The sequence below is a fragment of the Ovis aries genome, chromosome 25, assembly GCF_016772045.2.
Source record: "Ovis aries strain OAR_USU_Benz2616 breed Rambouillet chromosome 25, ARS-UI_Ramb_v3.0, whole genome shotgun sequence".
Classification (NCBI taxonomy): domain Eukaryota; kingdom Metazoa; phylum Chordata; class Mammalia; order Artiodactyla; family Bovidae; genus Ovis; species Ovis aries.
The window spans coordinates 10,783,814-10,796,608 of NC_056078.1; the positions used below are offsets into that span (position 1 = coordinate 10,783,814).

General features: G+C 36.7%; 1 pseudogene; it reads left to right on the top strand.

Annotated features, from left to right (window-relative positions):
• The first annotated feature begins 11,597 nt into the window (after window positions 1–11,597).
• On the top strand, window positions 11,598–11,713 carry LOC114110870 (U6atac minor spliceosomal RNA; annotated as a pseudogene).
• Window positions 11,714–12,795: the final 1,082 nt, after the last annotated feature.

Sequence of the window (12,795 nt, forward strand, 5' to 3'; positions counted from 1 at the left end):
TTCAGTAGTTTCTGATTCTGTGACCCCATGGACTGTAGCCCATCAGGCACCTCTGTCCATGGAATTTCCCAGGCTAGAATACTGGAGTGGGTTGACATTTCCTTCTCCAGGAGATCTTCCTGACTCAGCGATCAAACCCAGGTCCCCTGCATTGCAGGCAGATTCTTTATCGACTGAGCCACCAGGGAAGCCCTGAAATTCAATAGACAGATGTAATTTTGTAATTACTGAGACAAAATCTCAGTAATTTTGTCTTCAAAAATATATTTTTCTCATAAAATTACTTGCATCTTTAAAAATATTTCTTGTAAAATTAAGTGGACAAATCCTAAACATCAAATAAGCAATGATATAAGATGCAAAGATATAAATTTGATGATTACCTTTTGTCAAATATTTAACTACAGTTAACAGTTAATCAGGGTGTTAGGGTTTTTTTAAAGGCCATTGCCTAGGACACTGAGTGACTTACATGGACAAAACAGTATCAGGGGTCTATGTGCTATGAGAGTATTCCTCAGAAATGTGGAAGTGCTGGTACTATTTTATTTTCAAAGTAAATCTAGTATCATATCTTGAGACCCAAAGCCAGGAATGTAAGCAGATATCTATAAAGAAATAGGAGCAGAAAGCTGGAAATGGTTCTTAATCCAACTTCTTCTTTTTCCCACCATGTGTGGCAATGTGAATCAAAAGAGTTCATTAGAAAAGAAAAATCTCAGCAAGCATTCTGGTAACAGTTCATGCTACAGCTCTTTTATGTTACTAGAGGGAAATTGAAAAGAATTTGCCCTACATAGTTAAAAATTGAGTTTCTTTTGTGTCTGTACTCTGATTTTATTATTATATTTTTCTTTTGTAGTTGAAAAATAATCCTAGATTCTATCTTACATTCCAATTCCCAACCAACAACATTTTGTATTTAAAATGCTACTTTCACACTGTTGTAAAAACAATCTCATATATCAGGCCATCTGCATAAAAATATTTGATGAAATATATCACCATCTAACTATAGGAAACTGAATAAAATTTTGGTATCAGTGTTATGAGTTTTATTAGACAGAAACTGACAGATGTTTTTACATATTGAAAGTCAAATGTTAAAATATATATGTACAATAAAAACCTTAGTTAGCTCTACATTGTATTATATTGTTGCACAACAGTTGTATAGCCTAATGTTTATTAAAACATGGTTTATTAAACAAATTTAATAAACAGCAAGTAACAGCTGTTGTAGCTACTCTAGTGACTCAACTTATAACCCTCTTCTTTAGCCTATGATGTGGACAGAATTGCAATCTACAATATTACACATATATAACAACTTCTCTGAATGTGACATATATTACTTTTCACTAAGGAGACATGGTATTTTAAAATGATGTGGCTAAAAGGATTCAAGCCATGATCACCAAAATTCTGTCTATCTAAAATACTTTAATCGCCTGATAATTCAACTGGTGAAAGTCATCTAAATGCTTTAATCTTTTGTTTTAATGTTTGGTTTTGTTAATGGATGAGCTGAAAAAAGGAGGCAGCCACTAAATGTGTTAACATAGTAAGAAGCCAGAAAAGGGAGAAAAAGAGGGAAAGTCACACCCTCTTGTTAAGATGACAGACTAACATTCATATCACACTACGACCAATAAACTATGAGGAACATTTACTCCAATAGAATAAAACCCAGGGGACAGAAGAATACCATCACTTCACAGCAAATAGAAGGGGAGAAAGTGGAAACAATGACAGATTTTACTTTCTTAGGCTCTAAAATCACTGCGGACAGTGACTGCAGTACCAATATTAAAAAATGCTTACTCCTTAGAAGAAAAGCAATGACAAATATAGACATCATATTAAAAAGCAGAGACATCACTTTGCAAATAAAAGTCTGTATAGTCAAAGATATGTTTTTTTCAGTAGTTATGTATGGATGCCAGAGTTGGACCACAAAGAAGGCTGAGTGCTGAGGAATTGATTCTTTTGAACTGTGGTGTTGGAGGAGACTCTTGAGAGTTCCTTAGACTGCAGGGAGACTAAACCTAAGGAAATCAACCCTGAATATTCATTGGAAGGACTGAGGTTGAGGCTGAATCTCCAATACTTTGGCCACCTGATGTGAAGAGCCAACTCATTGGAAAAGACCCTGATGCTGGGAAAGACTGAGGACAACAAATGAGGATGGGGCAACAGAGGATGAGATCGGTGGATGGCATCACTGACTCAATGGACATGAGTTTGAGCAAACTCTGGGAGATGGTGCAGGACAGGGAAGCCTGGTGTGCTTCAATCCATAGAGTCTCAAAGAGTCTAATATGACTTAGTGACTGAACAACAACAATAGAAACTTGTGGGCTTCCCTAGTTGTGCAGTGGTAAAAGAGGCCTCATGCCAATGCAGGAGACTTGGTTCAATCCCTGGGTCAGGAAGGGCACCTGGAAAAGGCAATGGCAATCCACTCCAGCATTCTTGCCTGGGAAATCCCATGGACAGAGGAGCCTGGCAGTCTATAGTCCATAGCATCGCCAAAGAGTTGGACATAACTTAGTGACTGAACAACAACATACGTATATGTATATATTATATTATAAGCATTAATATCAAAATTTTATTAATTATTCAGATTCTATAATTGATATGTAAAATATAAATGTTTTAATAATTCCCTCTTTTTTAGGTCACAGCAATTTTTCTTGATTTTGTAAAAAAAAACGAAAATCTTAAATTAGCAAATAATTGTGGGGTAAATGAATTAAAGAGCATCAGTACTAAAGAATTCTTTATATAGTAGCCAATTCTTATAAGCAATATGTTAGGTATATTTTATTTATTGCATTCTGTTTTTTTTCATTTTATTATTTTCCTTCTATTACTTTATAATTTTCCTGTGATATAATTTTTAGCTTTCATCATCTGTCTCTAGAATGTATTTACAGGGTGTTTTCCACTTTATTAATAATTACATTTCCAGAAGTAGTTATCATTTGAAGCTTTTATAGTTTAGAGTCAAATGTAAAACATGCTTTACCTAATCCAACTGATTAGGTAAATATCAAGTTTTTCCATAATCCCTATTGCTTTCATCCCACCTGTTACTTTGTAATATTTTATTCATAGTATGTTATTCATATAATTTTGAAGAATTTTGCATTTGCCTTTTCTTTACAGTAATATTTATGAGTTATTTTATCTCATTTCTAGTTTAAATGATTTAAGTACATATAGACTACTTTTTTATACCCTGGATTTCTCATTCTTACTTATACTTGCTAAACTTTTTTTTGATAGGATTTTTTGGTAGGGTTAAAAGACCATTCTATAGCTTTATATATTCAAAAACTGTGATTTAACTCTTGAATGTTAATCTATTTCTAAACTTTATTAGTGTGGCTCTACTAATTTTAAGAAACTGTTTCATCAAAAACTGAAACCATCACTTTTTTTTTAGATTTACACAAAAAATAGCATTTTATTACCTCACCAATTTTCATACCATACTTTCCTTCTTTAAAAAATTTCTCCTTTTAAAGCAAAACTTTACAAGGTTTTCAGAAAGGATCTTTCAATAATAAGCTTTTATACAAAAAGTGTTAGTTTCTGAAAGATAGTGCGCTTCTGCACAGGTTCTATGTGGGGGGCAGTTTTCTTTCATAATTCAGTTATTTCCTGTTGTCTTCTGGCTGCCTTTGTTATTGCCTTTATTAGTCTTGTTTTTTAACAAGAAATTATCACCTGATTGCCCTTTCTTTGCAGGCATTCGGTTCTTCATTTTGGTGACTTTTGGAATCTCCTCTTTGATTTTATTTATCTTCTGAGTTTGATCATTATATCTCTGGGAAAAATTTGTGTTTGTTATGCCTGCTTGCAAACCATCAAGCTTTCTGAAACTGAGGACCTATGTCTCTCATCAATACTGGAACAGTGTCAGCTGTTTTGCATTTTCAAAATTCCACTTCTTCCATTCTCCCTATCCTCTTATTTTTGCTTTTGTATATGTTTTATATGTATGTTTTGCATTTTATATGAAAATATTTCTTTCTCAGTTTCCGTTCCTAGTTTTAGTCTCCTTCACATTTCTCATCTCTTGTCTCTATCTCCTATCTTCGGTTTTCTTTTTTTCAGATGTGTCATCCAGTTTACTCTCTCCTCGACTTATTTATTTACTTATTCAGGGCCTTCATTGCTGTGCACAGGCTTTCTCTAGTTGTGGCAAAAGTGGGCTTCTCTTTCTTGCAGTGTGTGGGCTTCTCATCTCTTTGACCTCTCTTCCTGAGGAGCACAGGCCCTAGAGCTTCAGCTGTTGTGGTGCATGGGCTTAATTGGTTCAGGGCATGTGGAATCTTCCTGGACCAAGGATCGAAACTGTGTCTCCTGCTCTTGCCACCTTATTTAAAGGAATTTTTAGATGTCTGCAATTAAAATGCACCCCCTAAAGAAGACTTTAATTTTCTTGTGCTGATATCCTAATAGCACTTAAAAAAAAGTGAAAGTGTTAGTTGCTCAGTCATGTCTGACTCTTTGTGATCTCATGGACTATAGTCCACCAGGCTCCTCTGTGCATGGAATTCTCCAGGGAAGAATACTGGAGTAGGCTGCTATTCCCTTTACCAGGAAAAGCACTTAAACATGGGGACAATTAAAATGTATGTTTTAAGTTGGACTTTTTCTGGCCACAGACATTTTCTTGTTACAAGACTTTTTCTTGTCCCAAATTCAAGTAAGAGTAAGATTTTTTTAATAGGCTTTCAAATGAAATTTTTTCTACTCTATAAAGGCCAAGATAATTATAGATCACACTATTGCCCATTGTAGAGTTGTTGTTGTTGTTGTTGTTGTTTTTAATCAGCCCACTGTGAATATGGACTCTCAGTGGTTCCAACAGGAATGAGCAAATGTGTCATAATAACCCCAAGGTTCTCTTTGCCCCAGTGGAGTTAAAGTTTATCACTTCTGAATAATTTCTTTTCTTTCACATCACCTCAGGTATGTATTTAGGAAGATGAATCTTTCTGCCTCTGACAGTATATCTAGGTGTATTCCCAAAAAAGAAGTCCCTCTCATCATTTAGCATATAGTATTTTTAAAATAGTAAATTACTTTATTTCTTAGTATACAAAGCTACTCACATATTTTTCTCTTTATTTATCTCCTAATTATTGACTTCACATTTTCCCAGGTTTATCAAGATGAGTCTATTTCATTAAACTGTCCTTCAACATGAATTGGTAAGATAAAGTTTGGAAAGAATTTTTTTAACTCCAAATAATTTTTATACTATTTTTACTCCAAATAGTTTTTATAGGCTTAAAGAAGACAGAAGTTTACCTCTGTTATGTAACATAGGCATTCTAAGACAGGTATGCTGGCTTCAATATCATCAGGAACCTAGGATTCTCCACACCAGATTTCTACTTCACAGTCCAAGATGGCCATGCTAGCTTCAACTATCACACTGGAACTAAACCCAACAGAAAAAGATGACATTGGGACCCTGCCTTTGTCATATGATATATACACCAACTCTACTCATACGACGTTGGCCATGACCAGAACACTGTCACATTGCAACAGTTAGCCTCAAGGTGTTAGAAAATACCAGATTTATGCTAGCTAATCTTGTGCCTAATTTATATTCAAAGATCCTATTAGAGAAGAATAATACATAGAAACTTGGGAAGAACCATCGTTTTCACTCCCAAATAAGCAATTCCAAAGTTGTCTCCAATTGCTGTACCCAACTTCAAGTCCAGGATGCCTAAGGATGTTCATTTCTTTTCATCAAGCTAGGATTTGACTTTTGATGTGCTAGTTATTTATACAACTGTGGAAAACATAAGAGTAATAATCATAAAATTTTCCAAATAATAAGCAATTAGCAGTTGGTGGTACAGTAAGTTCTTAAGCTTGTTCAACTGACAGCCCTTGATTCAACTTTCTGGGGAAAACTCCTTTGTTTTCTGTAGTCACAGTCTCTGTTCTTGGGAGGTTGTCCCCTGTCCAATAGTCTCCAAGGACCCACCTGAACATGACCTTAGAGTTTTCAGAGCTACAGATGGTGCAGAATTGGGAGCCTTTATTTGAGTCAGTTCTAATGAGGTGGATGAAACTGGAGCAGATTATACAGAGTGAAATAAGCCAGAAAGAAAAACACCAATACAGTATACTAACACATATATATGGAATTTAGAATGATGGTAACAATAACTCTGTATGCGAGACAGCAAAAGAGACACATGTATAGAACAGACTTTCGGACTCTGAGGGAGAGGGAGAGGGAGGGATGATTTGGGAGAATGGCATTAAAACATGTATAATATCATGTAAGAAACGAATCGCCAGTCTAGGTTCGATGCAGGATACAGGATACTTGGGGCTGGTGCACTGGGATGACCCAGAGAGATGGAATGGGGAGGGAGGTGTGAGGAGGGTTCAGGATTGGGAATTCATGTATACCCATGGAGGATTCATGTTGATGTATGGGAAAACCAATATAGTATTCTAAAGTAAAATTTAAAAAAAAAAAAAGGTTGAATTTTCACAAATTTTGTGATTTTTTTTTTTTTTTTTGCTAACAATAATGCCCCATTAGAAGATTTTGTTGTGTTTGCTTGGTTTCAGGTACAACAAAGCATAACCAAGTGTTTTTACTCCTAAAAGCTGATTTAATGTATACTGGCTCCTGAACCCTTCTCTTGCCCGTGTACTAAGTCGCTTCAGTCATATCTGACTCTTTGCAAACCTATAGACTATAGCCCACCAAGTTCCTCTGTCCATGGGATTGTCCAGGCAAGAATACCGGGGTGGGTTGCATTGACTTCCTCCAGGGTATTTTCCCGACCCAGGGATCAAACCTCCATTTCCTGCAGCTCCTATATTTCAGGTGGATTCTTTACCATTGAGCCACCAGGGAAGCCTCAAACCTTTCTAATCCCATGTTTGTGTTTTCTTTTGTTTTGTTTGTTTTCCCCAAAGAAGCTACATCTCTTAGTCACAAAACAATAATCTTGGGTAGAAAGACAATACACTTTGTCTCTCCCTTCGTAAGGGGAAAGAAATTCTTAACCAGTGAAGGTACCTACTTGCTGCTGCAAAGTTGAACTAGAGAGCTACTACTAGGAAGAAGGGAGGAGTAGAGCATATTTTCTGTGGTCTCTTCCCTTAAGATTTCAAATACTGTACATGTCACTTCCACTTCATTGTATCAGATAGAACATATTCATATGACCATACTCACCTTTAACAGAGCCAGTCAAAAGGTCACTTTATTTCTGGCAACCATGTGCCAAAAGAAAGTTTGAGGGTTTTATTACACTGTAAGTGAGGAGAAAAAACATTCAAAGAGCAGTATCTGCCATTGGATGACTTCTTTGTTTTTAGCCCAAATAAGAGCTTAGGTCGTGGAGCCAATGCTTGAGTTTAAGCTCTAAGATCTGCTATTTCTAGTAACATCTGTCAAGTTTGTTTCAAATAAGGATAATGTTATTGCCTATGCTTCAGAGTTGTCATATGAATAACAATGTTAGCAAAATGCTGTACAAGGTACCTAGAATAGTCAAATTCATAGATTCAGAAAGTACATTGGTAGATGCCAGGGGCTGGGGTGAGGAGGTAGAGAAGGAATGGGGATTTAGTACTTAATGGGGAGATGGTTTCAGTTAAGGAAAGTAAAAATTTGGGAGATGGATGACAGCGAGAGTTGAGCAATGTGAATATCCTTAGTGCCATTGAACTGCACAGTTAAATATGGCTAAAATAGTGTTTTATATCATTTGATTTTTACCACAACAACAAAAAAAATTTAAAAAATAATGTCAGCAGAGTGTCTAGCACTAACTACAGAGCACTGCTGCTGCTGCTGCTGCTGCTGCTGCTGCTAAGTTGCTTCAGTCGTTTCCAACTCTGTGTGATCCCATAGATGGCAGCCCACCAGGCTCCCCTATCCCTGGAATTCTCTAGGCAAGAACACTGGAGTGGGTTGCCATTTCCTTCTCCACAGAGCTCTAGGAATTTTTTTAATTTTTTTTATTTAATTGGAGGCTAATTACTTTACAATATTATGGTGGTGTTTTGCTATACATTGACATGAATCAGCCATGGGTGTACATGTGTTCCCCATCCAGACTCTACCTCCCACCTCCCTCCCCATCCCATCCCTCTGGGTCATCCTAGTGTACCAGCCCTGAGCACTCTGCCTCATGCATCGAACCTGGACTGGTGATCTATTTCACATATGATAATATACATGTTTCAATACTACTCTTTCAAATCACCCCACCCTCGCCTTCTCCCACAGAGTCCAACAATATGTTCTTTACATCTGTGTCTCTTTTGCTGTCTTGCATACAGGGTCATTGTTACCATCTTTCTAAATTCCATATATATGTGTTAGTATACTGTATCAGTGTTTTTCTTTCTGGCTTACTTCACTCTGTATAATAGGCTCCAGTTTCATCCACCTCATTAGAACTAATTCAAATGTATTCTTTTTAATGGCTAATATTCCATTGTGTATATGTACCACAGCTTTCTTATCCATTCATCTGCTGATGGACATCTAGATTGCTCCCATGTCTTGGCTATTATAAATAGTGCTGCGATGAACATTGGGATACATGTGTCTCTTTCAATTCTTATTTCCCAGGTGTGTATGTCCAGCAGTGGGATTGCTAGGTCATAAGGCAGTTCTATTTCCAGTTTTTAAGGAATCTCCACACTGTTCTTCATAGTGGCCATACTAGTTTGCATTCCCATCAACAGTGTAAGAGACTCCTCTTTTCTCCACACCCTCTCCAGCATTTATTGCTTGTAGACTTTTGGATAGCAGCCATTCTGACTGGCGTGAAATGGTATCTCACTGTGGTGTTGATTTGCATTTCTCTGATAATGAGTGATGTTGAGCATCTTTTCATGTGTTTGTTAGCTATTTGTATATCTTCTTTGGAGAAATGTCTGTTCAGTTCTTTGGCCCATTTTTTGATCGGGTCACTTATTTTGCTGGAATTGAGATGTAGAAGTTGCTTGTATATTTTTGAGATTGCTTTGTCAGTTGCTTCGTTTGCTATTATTTTCTCCCATTCAGAAGGCTGTCTTTTCACCTTGCTTATAGTTACCTTCGTTATGAAAAACTTTTAAGTTAATTAGGTCCCATTTGTTTATTTTTGCTTTTATTTCCACTCTTGGAGGTGGGTCATAGAGGATTGTGCTGTGATTTATGTCACAGAGTGTTTTGACAAAGGAGGCAAGAATATATAATGTAGAAAAGACCATCTCTTTAACAAGTGGTGCTGGGAAAACTGGTCAGCCACATGTAAAAGAATGAAAATAGAACACTTTCTAACACCACACATAAAAATAAACTCAAAATGGATTAAAGATCTAAATGTAAAACCAGAAACCATAAAACTCCTAGAGGAAAACATAGGCATGAGCTCTAGGAATATTAGGTAATTATACTAAGTATGATGCTTGTAATGATGATGATAATTATTGCATGGTTTATCTCATATCCTTTAGATTTACTTTGAGATACAGTAGGATGAAGCTGAAAATAACATTGCCTGCCAATTCTCTATATCTATATAACCAGTAACTACTATGTACCAGGTACTGTTTGAGTCACTGAGTTGAAGCAGTGAAGAAAACAAAGATCCTGTGTTAATGGAACTTCTGACAGTCATCTCTATTGAGCCTCATTTCCAATGGGGTGACACCCCAGTCCTCTGGGTATATATATATAGTAAATGAAAACTATAATTATCTAGCATGCATTGCTATCAAAGATTTCCCTGAAGTCACATGCCTGCCTTTTATCAAGGAACTGTACTCCCAGAATAAACCAGCAGTTTACCTGATTCTTCCCTTAGTTATCTAAAGTGTCTCTTATTCTTTGCCTGGATTTAAAATTATTTTCAGAGGTGAGAAACACAGGCAAGTGCTCACTCTGTATTTTTAAGCCTGATACTATATGGTGAAGAATGTATTCAACATCCTCTTACTTTTTCAGGTAGACTCAAAGTGCACTTTGTGCTCAAGTCTTGGAAGATTATTTTCAATCTATATCTGTTTGCCTTATAAATACCGTTGAATCATCCAAGATTTTACCAGTAGGTGTTTTGCCAGTCTATTTTCTATAGTTTAAAAATTTAGTCTGCAGAAGAATTTTAATTAGAATTTTATAGGAAACTGTGGCTCCATTAAAAAGACACCATTTGAATCAGATTGCCATCATTTTCAGATAAAATTTTAAATATGTTAAAATCTTGACTACACATTTGACTTGATTTTCTTCCTGTAATATTTTAACACTTCTTATGTTGTTTTTTAACATCATGAAGAAATTCTGGCCAAACTTACTTATGTAGAATCCTTACCATGAAGGTAATTCTATCATTTAGTTAAAATATTCTTTCCAAAATATGACAATATGTTTCTTGATATACTCAATATATTATATTCACATTATTAAATTTATAACTTAATTAAAAGCCTCAGTTCAGTTCAGTTCAGTCGCTCAGTCGTGTCCGGCTGTTTGCGACCCCATGAATAGCAGCATGCCAGGCCTCCCTGTCTATCACCATCTCCCAGAGTTCACTCAGACTCACGTCCGTCGAGTCAGTGATGCCATCCAGCCATCTCATCCTCTGTCGTCCCCTTCTCCTCCTGCCCCCAATCCCTCCCAGCATCAAAGTCTTTTCCAATGAGTCAACTCTTCACATGAGGTGGCAAAGTACTGGAATTTCAGCTTTAGCATCATTCCTTCCAAAGAAATCCCAGGGCTAATCTCCTTCAGAATGGACTGGTTGGATCTCCTTGCAGTCCAAGGGACTCTCAAGAGTCTTCTCCAACACCACAGTTCAAAAGCATCAACTCTTCGGCGCTCAGCTTTCTTCACAGTCCAACTCTCACATCCAAACATGACTACTGGAAAAACCATAGCCTTGACTAAACGGACCTTAGTCGGCAAAGTAATGCCTCTGCTTTTGAATATGCTGTCTAGGTTGGTCATAACTTTTCTTCCAAGGAGTAGGAGTCTTTTAATTTCATGGCTGCAATCACCATCTGCAGTGATTTTGGAGCCCCCAAAATAAAGTCTGACACTGTTTCCACTGTTTCCCCATCTATTTTCCATGAAGTGAGGGGACCGGATGCCATGATCTTTGTTTTCTGAATGTTGAGCTTTACGCCAACTTTTTCACTATCCACTTTCACGTTCATCAAGGGGCTTTTAGTTCCTCTTCACTTTCTGCCATCAGGGTGGTGTCATCTGCATATCTGAGGTGATTGATATTTCTCCCGGCAATCTTGATTCCAGCTTGTGCTTACCTAACCTCTAAATATAGAGTTTTTAGATTATTTCTGACTTCAAGCACATTTTTAAAATAAGAATATTGTTTATTGATGGTATGAATTTATGTAATAAAAAATATTTATATAATATTTACTGGAGGCTTGTAACCCAAAGTCTCATTCCCATGGATATCAGGACCAAAATAAATTAGAGCAATAAAACACATGTCCTCACTATAAATCTAAGGATCAGTCTGTAACATTGAACAGAAGATAATAACAAACTTGTTTTAAAATTAGATTTATTGTTGTGTGAAAGGAGAAGGTTAACACTCCCCTTGACAAGAATGGAAGTGGCCTGACAATAAGCATATGCTTAAGGCACTGCCACCTATTATGTGGCATCTAACCACTGTTTTTATTGGGATTGAGATATACACACTACTATATATAAAATAGAAAACTAATTAGAACCTACAGCTGACTGTGGCTCAGATCATGAACTCCTTATTACCAAATTCAGACTTAAATTGAAGAAATTAGGGAAAACTGCTAGACCATTCAGGTATGACCTAAATCAAATCTCTTATGATTATACAGTGGAAGTGAGAAATATATTTAAGGGCCTAGATCTGATAGATGAAATGCCTGATGAACTATGGAATGAGGTTCATGACATTGTAAAGGAGACAGGGATCAAGACCATCCCCATGGAAAAGAAATGCAAAAAAGCAAAATGGCTATCTGGGGAGGCCTTATAGAAAGCTGTGAAAAGAAGAGAAGTGAAAAGCAAAGGAGAAAAGGAAAGATATAAGCATCTGAATGCAGAGTTCCAAAGAATAGCAAGGAGAGATAAGAAAGCCTTCTTCAGAGATCAATGTAAAGAAATGGAGGAAAAGAACAGAATGGGAAAGACTAGAGATCGCTTCAAGAAAATTAGAGATACAAAGGGAACATTTCATGCAAAGATGGGCACAATAAAGGACAGAAATGGTATGGACCTAACAGAAGCAGAAGATATTAAGAAGAGGTGGCAAGAAGACACAGAACTGTACAAAAAAGATCTTCACGACCCGGATAATCACGATGGTGTGATCACTCATCTAGAGCCAGACATCCTGGAATGTGAAGTCAAGTGGGCCTTAGAAAGCATCACTATGAACAAGGCTAGTGGAGATGATGGAATTCCAGGTGAGCTGTTTCAAATCCTGAAAGATGTTGAGGTGAAGTGCTGCACTCAATATGCCAACAAATATGGAAAACTCAGCAGTGGCCACAGGACTGGAAAAGGTCAGTGTTCATTCCAATCCCAAAGAAAGACAATGCAAAAGAATGCTCAAACTACCGTACAATTGTGCTCATCTCACACGCTAGTAAAGTAATGCTCAAAATTCTGCAAGCCAGGCTTCAGCAATATGTGAACCATGAACTTCTTAATGTTCAAGCTGGTTTTAGAAAAGGCATAGGAACCAGAGATCAAATTGCCAATATCTGCTGGATCAT